The sequence below is a fragment of the Panthera onca genome, chromosome A2, assembly GCF_046562875.1.
Source record: "Panthera onca isolate mPanOnc1 chromosome A2, mPanOnc1 haplotype 2, whole genome shotgun sequence".
In the NCBI taxonomy this organism is placed as follows: Eukaryota; Metazoa; Chordata; class Mammalia; order Carnivora; family Felidae; genus Panthera; species Panthera onca.
In genome coordinates, this window is record NC_138340.1 from 95515503 (window position 1) to 95523204 (window position 7702).

General features: G+C 39.2%; 1 long non-coding RNA gene across 1 annotated transcript in view; it reads left to right on the forward strand.

Moving 5' to 3' along the window:
- LOC144615630 (uncharacterized) overlaps positions 1-7702 on the forward strand; it is a 51689-nt gene extending 43987 nt beyond the window's left edge. The window contains exons 2-3 of the long non-coding RNA XR_013553992.1: positions 6856-6942; positions 7479-7702. This is a non-coding gene — a long non-coding RNA (uncharacterized LOC144615630). The remainder of the gene's footprint in view (positions 1-6855; positions 6943-7478) is intronic.

A 7702-nucleotide genomic window follows, 5' to 3' on the forward strand; every position in this document is an offset into this window, starting at 1 on the left:
CTTTTCCTAACAAATTCATTACATTATGATAACTTTCTAATAGGTGGAAGTAAAATATCTTAATAAAGAGATGCTTTCTGTAAGAATAACTAGAAGTAAAACAACTTTTTAAGAACTGAAGCTTGACTGCGAGTCTTTTGTGTGATTTCTGAAGTACCCGCACAGCTGGCAGGACCCCTCAGAGGTCTGGATCCCAGCTCTGTAGGTCTGTCCTCTGGGTGTGGAGTTCTTAATAACCCAACCTCTTTCCCTGGTCCCTTCATCCTTTACCATCTTCTGTGTTACTGAAGTTCCCCCTTTACTTTTCTGGTCTCCAATATTTGTCTGCATGACTCCATATATTAAATCCTTTCTATTAAACTGGTATGGTGTCAACATTTCACAGACTCTCCAAGAGGATAGAAAAAGAGGGAACATTTTCCAGCTTGTTTTATGACACTCGCATTAACATTGACATCAACACGTAGTACGGACAGTATGAAAAGTTTCTACACGTAGTACGGACAGTATGAAAAAATTCTAAACATTATAAAAGTTTTAAATATTATGAAAGCCAGCAATATGTTAAATGCTGTTTTTTTCTGCTCTCTTTTCTTGCCAAAAATGCATAAGCTCAGTCTAATCAGGAAAAAAAATCATACAAATCCAAATTGAGGGACATTCTGCAAAAAAACTGATCAGTTATCTTCAAAAATATTGAGGACATAAAAGACAAAAAAGACTCAGAACTGTCATAGACTGTCAGAGACTAAGGGGACTTGACAATTAAATGTAATATGGGATCCTGGGTTAGCTTATGATACAGAAAAAAGACCTTAATGAAAAACATAATTTCAAATAAAGTCTGTAGTTTAGTTAGTAGTATTCTTGTTTTGATAATTGTACTATGATTATGAAAACTATTACTATTAGGAGAAGCTGGGTGAAGGGTAGAAAGGAATTCTCTTTACTATTGCAATTTTTCTGTAAATCTAAAATCATTTCAAAATAAAATAAAAACAAGACCTGAGCTAAAACATTCTAAAGTCTATTTTATCTGAGGTAGATGATAAGTTGTTCAGTTTTAAGACTGTGTTAGGCATGCTTGATAAAATTTGATAATTTTTTTAAGTTTATTTATTTATTTTCAGAGAAAGAGTACAAGCAGGGGAGGGGCAGAGGGAGAGAGAAAATCCCAAGCAGGCTCTGCACTGCCAGTGCAGAGGCTGACGCGGGGCTTGAACCCACGAACCACGAGATCATGACATGAGCAGAAACCGAGTTTGGGATGCTTAAATGACTGAGCCACCCGTGCACCCTGATAAATTTTTAAGACTTATTATCAGCAGAATGAAAGTAGAGAGAATAGATGCCAGACATGTAAAGAGAAAAACTTTAAGGAGAAACACAGGAGAAAAAGAGGAGAAAAGGAAAAGAGGAACAATAACAATATTCAGTCAGAATTTTTAAAAAGTACTAAAGGAGAGAAAAAGAAATTGGACAGAAAAATATTTAAAAGTAAGTAGAAACAAGTCCAAGTATATCATAATCAAAATAAATGTGAATGGACTAAATAACCAATTCAAAGTCAGATTAAAAACAAATGAACAAACAAAACACCTAAGTGCTATTTATGAACCATGACTCTAAAGCATAAGATCATAAAAAGGTTGAAATTAAAAGGAGGAACCAATGTTATATATGGATTTGATTTATGACAAAGGTGGCACTAAGATCACTATAGAAAGTATGCCTTTTGATTCTGGGTCAACTGGGAATTCATATAGAAAGAAAAAGATATTTGACTCCTATCTTGCCATCCACAAAAATCAATTTTAGGTGGATTATAGATTTAAATGTGAAAAATAAAACAGTGAGATTTCAAGTATATGAAATTGGAAGATGTCTTCGTGACATTAGGATAGAGAATGAATTCTTCTTTAAAATATATTTTTAAGTTTATTTATTTATTTTGAGAAAGAGAGTGCACAGAGGGGAAGGGCAGAAGGAGGGGGGGGCGGAGAGAGAGAGAGAGACAATCCTAAACAGATTCCGCACTGCCAGCATGGAGCCCAATGTGGGGCCTGAACCCACGAACCTTGAGATCATGATCTGAGCCGAAACCAAGAATCGGATGCTTAACCAACTGAGCCACCTAGGTGCCCCAAGGATAGAGAATGAATTCTTAAGTGGATGCAAAAAACATAGTTTTTAATAGTAACATATTAGAAATAACATAAATGTCCATTATAGGAGTCATATTAAATAAGTTATTTTATATCATGCATAGAACTAATTTCAGTAGAGCCTTAACCACACCAGGCCAGACTGTGATTTAATCAATATATTTTTGGCTTTTGTTTAACTTAGTGCTAAAGATTATTAAAATTATCTGTGTCCAAATCATCTCCACTCAAAGTTTCTCAAAATGTATGGCCTTTGGCTTTAACTTTAACCATGGCTGAGTCCAAGTATTTGGGTTCATAATTTTCTATTTCCACAATGTGTTTTGTAGTGTTTTAATTTTATGGTTTTTGCTTTTTGTGACTTGAAAAAGTCTTCTATATTTACTTCTGTATCATACGAGAACATGATCCCCTCAAATTCAAAGTTTGAATTTGTAAACTTGAGGAAAGTTTAACAGTTTATTTACAAAGGTATGGGTAGAGTGTAGGGAAATCACAGAGGAGAGTGTTGTATCCTAGAGCTAGTACAGTAAGCCCCACTGATACTCCTAAGCCTGAAGTGGAAGTGAGAGAGAACCCAGACAGTACACTGTGGACAAAGGCCACCTGACTGGAGCTTGGGCCCTGCTGAATGAACACAGCCTGCAGCAATGCTATAGCAAAGAGAGCCAGGGGAATAAATCCTCAATCTCATTCTCCTCCATTCTTAGCTTCTGCTGCAGCTCCATGTTGGCTAAACTAATAGGGAAGCCAGAGAGCATGAGGGACCCTTGATGAAGTCCCTACAGTTTAGCTCTTTGGGGCACAAAGCAGAATCAGAGAATGGAGATTACAAAAATGGCCACAAGTTTTTCCAATGTCTGTACGTGTACCAAGAAGTAGAGTCTATTTCCTCATCTCTTAAATCTCACGTCGGCCATGTGACTGATTTTGGTCAATGGGGCATTAGCAACCAAGATACAGACAGAACTTTGAAAAGCACTCAGACACTGGGAGACTGACTGTCCTCTCACAGTTTTTGAGACCCCTACCATCTATGCTGTGTGAAGAAGTCTGGATAGCTTACTGGATGATGAGAGACAGTTGGCTACTGACTCCAGCCTTCAGCCAGCCAACATTCAGAAGTAGAGTGATCTAGGTGACAGACAGCTGACCACAAATGCATGAGTGAGCCCAGCCACCAATATCAGAAGAATTGTCTAACTGAGCCAACCCCAAATGGCTTACAGAATCGTGAGCTTAAAGTGTTTCCTATGCAGCAAAGACTAACAGATGATGTAAGTGGTAAATGGTATATATCCAGCACAATTTTTTAAAAAAATTATGCTTTGTCTCTCACAGTTAGTTCTTTAGTCCATTTGGAAATTATTTTGCATATGCTGTAAGGAAGGGATCTAATTTAATTTTTCTCATATGCCTAGCTGGTTTGCAATATATTCAATAGTAAATTCTTTCTTCACTGATTCCTAATGCTGCCTCAGTCATATGTGTAGAGCTGTTTCTGACTTTCAGTTCTATTCCTTTTATATATTTGTCTAAGTTTGCATCAAAGCACATGTTTTGATGATTATAACTTTATAATAAATCTTGGTACCTGGTAGAGATAGTCCTCTTCCCTTATCCTTTTTCTTCAAAAGTATGGTGGTTATTCTCAATCCTTTACATACCCAGATCAATGTCAGGGTCCAAGTTCCACAAAATATCTTGCTTGTATTTCAATAAGAATTGGATTAAATTTGTGAACTAATTTGGGAGAGAAGTGATACATTTATGATATTGATTCTTCCTATTTAATAACATGGTATATCTCTTTTGCTATTAGGAATGATATCTGATTTCTATGTCTTTTTTTAGTTTTTTAAATATTGGTATATAGGAACACTAATGGTTTTTGTTTGTTGATCTTGTTTTCAGTAATATGACTGGGCTTTATACATCCTCCTAGATTTTTTTATAAAGGCAGTGTCATAAATATTGGCAGTATTTGTTTCTTTTTATCCAATTCTCTGACTCATATATTGTCTTAGTGCATTTTTCAAGCCCTTCAGTAAGTACAATGTGGAATAGGGGGAATGATAGCAGCTATCTTTGTCTTATATTTTTAATCTGCTAATGTGGTATATTACATTAATAGATTTGCTTTACTGAACATCTGGCATTCTGAGGGTAAATCAAACTTGGTCATGATACATTACTTTTTAATTCACTTCTGAATTACATGTAACACTTACTCAGAGTTTTTATGCCTATATTATTAGCAATTTTGTTGATAATTTTACTTTTTTGTAATGTTCTTATCCAGTTTTGTTGTCAAGGTTAACCTCATAAAGTAAGCTAATTATCTATTTGTTGAAGCATTTTATGTTATAGGGATAATCTGTTCCCTAAAAGTTCTGTAATTTTTTAAAATTTTTTAACGTTTTTTGTTTTATTTTTTGAGAGAGACAGAGCACAAGCAGGGAAGGGGCAGAGAGAGAGGGAGGCACAGAATCCCATGCTGGCTCCAGGCTCTGAGCTGTCAGCATAGAGCCCAATGCGGGGCTTGAACTCATGAATTGAGAGATAATGACCTGAGCCGAAGTTGGATGCTTAACCGACTGAGCCACAAAGGTAGCCCTGTAAAAAAATTTTTTTTGATCTCTTACTTATTATATGTGATGGTTACTGGTTTGTCCAAGTTTTCTTTTTCTTCTCAAGATGTGGTGAAGTAACTACCTTCTCCTGGCTTCATATTTCTATATAGAGGAAACTCTATCTGTGTAATGCCCTTGGCCTTGAACCTCATCTCCAGAATATCTCCTTTACAGAGAACACTTGAATAACTGATGACCTCAGCTCCTTCTGGGTTCCCTCCAGGTCTTTCTGCCTACAAGATATGTGTTCTAGTCAGCTGGCTTGCATAGAATAAAAAAGGGTTGAATACCTGTTAAGGGAGCCAAGATTGTCCATCTGTGTGATGACAAAGTAATTATGTCAAAATTGGGGGGGAACTGGGGTACCTGGGTGGCTCAGTTGGTTGAGCATCCAACTTCAGCTCAGGTCATGATCTCACAGTTCATGAGTTCAAGCCCACGTTGGGGTTTCTCTGATTCTGGAGAAATTAAGTCTCTGGGGTGTTAAGGGTCCATGGTTTATGGCTGTAGAGTTTTGACCTCGACATTTTGCAGCAACCCAGATTGTGCATTTGACTTTTGTGGGATGGCTTTTTCAGGTGGTTGTAGCCCTAGGGCTTTCTTTGTAAGTGTGGCATACATGGGATTGTGATCTTGATGGGTTACCACAGTTCACGGTAGTTTTTTCCCCAGATGTATGGTTGTGTTTCTGCAAAAGGGTTGTTTTTATTTTTTTAATTGTGGTAAAATATATGTAAAGTTTATCATTTTAATTATTTTAAAGTGTGTAGTTAGTAGCATTCGGTACATTCACATCGTTGTGTAACAAAAGAGCGTAAGATGAAACACTTAACTACACAAGCGCTGCTCTGGTCTTTGTGTTAGATACCTACAAATTAATGGTGAATGTTGCATCCAGTTTGGACTGGTAATAGAGGAGAAATAGAGTCAGAGATGAGATCGCTTATTCTATTGGCCCAAATTAGGTCAAATGCCCAATCTTGTATCAATGACTGTGGCCAGGAGTCAGAGTAATATTATTTTAGGTAGTATGGCTCACCCACGTAGCCAGGGTTAGCATTTGCCTACCCCAAATATCATAGAGGAAGTGTGTGTGTGTGTGTGTGTGTGTGTGTGTGTGTGCGCGCGCGCATGCGCGCTCAGGGAGATAGAGCAGCCCAAACCCAAAGGAAGAACAGATGCTGAAGAAGCAACTATGATGTTCTCTATAAAAGCTTCCTAGAGATAACCAGTGGTAATATCATACATACTACTACTGTTTTTTGTTTTTGGTTTTTTACAAAATTGAGACCTTACTATATAGCATCATTGTCTACTATGGTAGCAGTAGCTACACGTGGCTATTTCAATTTAAATTAAAGAAAATTATAATTTAGCTTCTCAGTCACACTAGCCACATTTCAAGTGCGTAACAGCCAAATGTGCCTAGTGACCACCTTACTGAGCAGTGCAGATATTGAACATTATCATCATCACAGGATATATACATTGTAGTTAACATACTGTGATTTGAAATAAAATATTTGAAAAGCATTATCTTTCATGCCTGCCAAATTCTGTTCTCGTCTGTGTTATCAATTGTATAACCATTAGCATGTAAATATTTTGAAGGCTGATCCACATAGCAAAATAACATTCTTAAAATCTATAGGAGAGAGTCTTTTTCCCCCCTCATTTTCACAAGCACTGAGAGACTCACTTAAAAGTAAATACGGGGGTGCCTGGGTGGCTCTGTGCCTGGTAAGCTTGCTACTCCTGATTTCTGCTGTAGTTCATGAACTTTTGGTTCCTGAGATTGAGCCATCTGTGTGCTGACAGCACTGGAGCCTGCTTGGGATTCTCTCTCTTCCTTTCTCTGGCCCCACACCTGCTTATGCACTCTCAAAATAAACAAATAAACATTTCTTTAAAAAAGAGTAAATACTGCCAATCTAATAGGCAAAAACAGATCCCAACTCTGTTTTCATAAATACTGGCCAAGTTGGACAATTCTATGTAATTTGTTACCTATTTGAAAGACCTGGACACTAACCGCAGGACAATTTTATATCTTGCAGCATTAACAAATTGTTTCCTGGAGTGTGGAATAAAGGCCCCTCAACAGAGGCTAAAGCAATGTGAGACAGGACGCACACATGCCAGAGGTGGGTATCCCTGGGGCATGAAGAGAGAGGACATAAAGAGCTGTAGGTGTTGAGGGGAAATGGGAGAAGAAAACTTGGTTTTGGCTTTGAGGGTGGTGGCCTAAATAAGTCACAGCTCTTTGCTTCACCTGGAGCCTCTCAGCGGCTGCGACTCAAGTCGCAGACAGGGCAGGGATGCGGGCAGGGAAGCATCCAGCAACTCGGGCGATAGCGGAGACCTGCTGTCCCGCACTGACACCACCCTGTGCCCCCAGCGTCTCGGATCCGCCGCGCCCCTGCGCGTTTCTGAGCTGGCCTGGGTCACACTACGACACCGGCGGGGAGGCCGGGGTCTCCATTCAGTTCTCCTGGAGGGACGCGCGCCAGCGGCCACGTTTAGGTTAGAGAACTCCAGGTGCTTCTACCGAGCATTGTTTTCCTAACTGTGAAGTGAACAGCAGGCTACAAAGGCAGGTGAAAATGGCACTTAGTGACGTGGAGGACCCAGTCTATCACTGTTCGCTCAAACCGCCTCACGGAATCTCTTTTGGTCTCAGCAACCCATCTGGCCATTCTTCCACCCCAGCTGGGGTCCCAAACCACGAACCAGGCTGAAGGTGCGCTGCCAGGGCTCAGGAATAACTGAGCTTGCTCATCTCGTGAGGTGACGACTGCACCACTGTTTAAAGGGATCGCCGACATCCCAAGGGTTTGGAGATTTGCAGGCGGGTCTGCCTTTGCAGTTCCAAGGAAGGGTACTGGGAAGAGAGTGTGGACACAG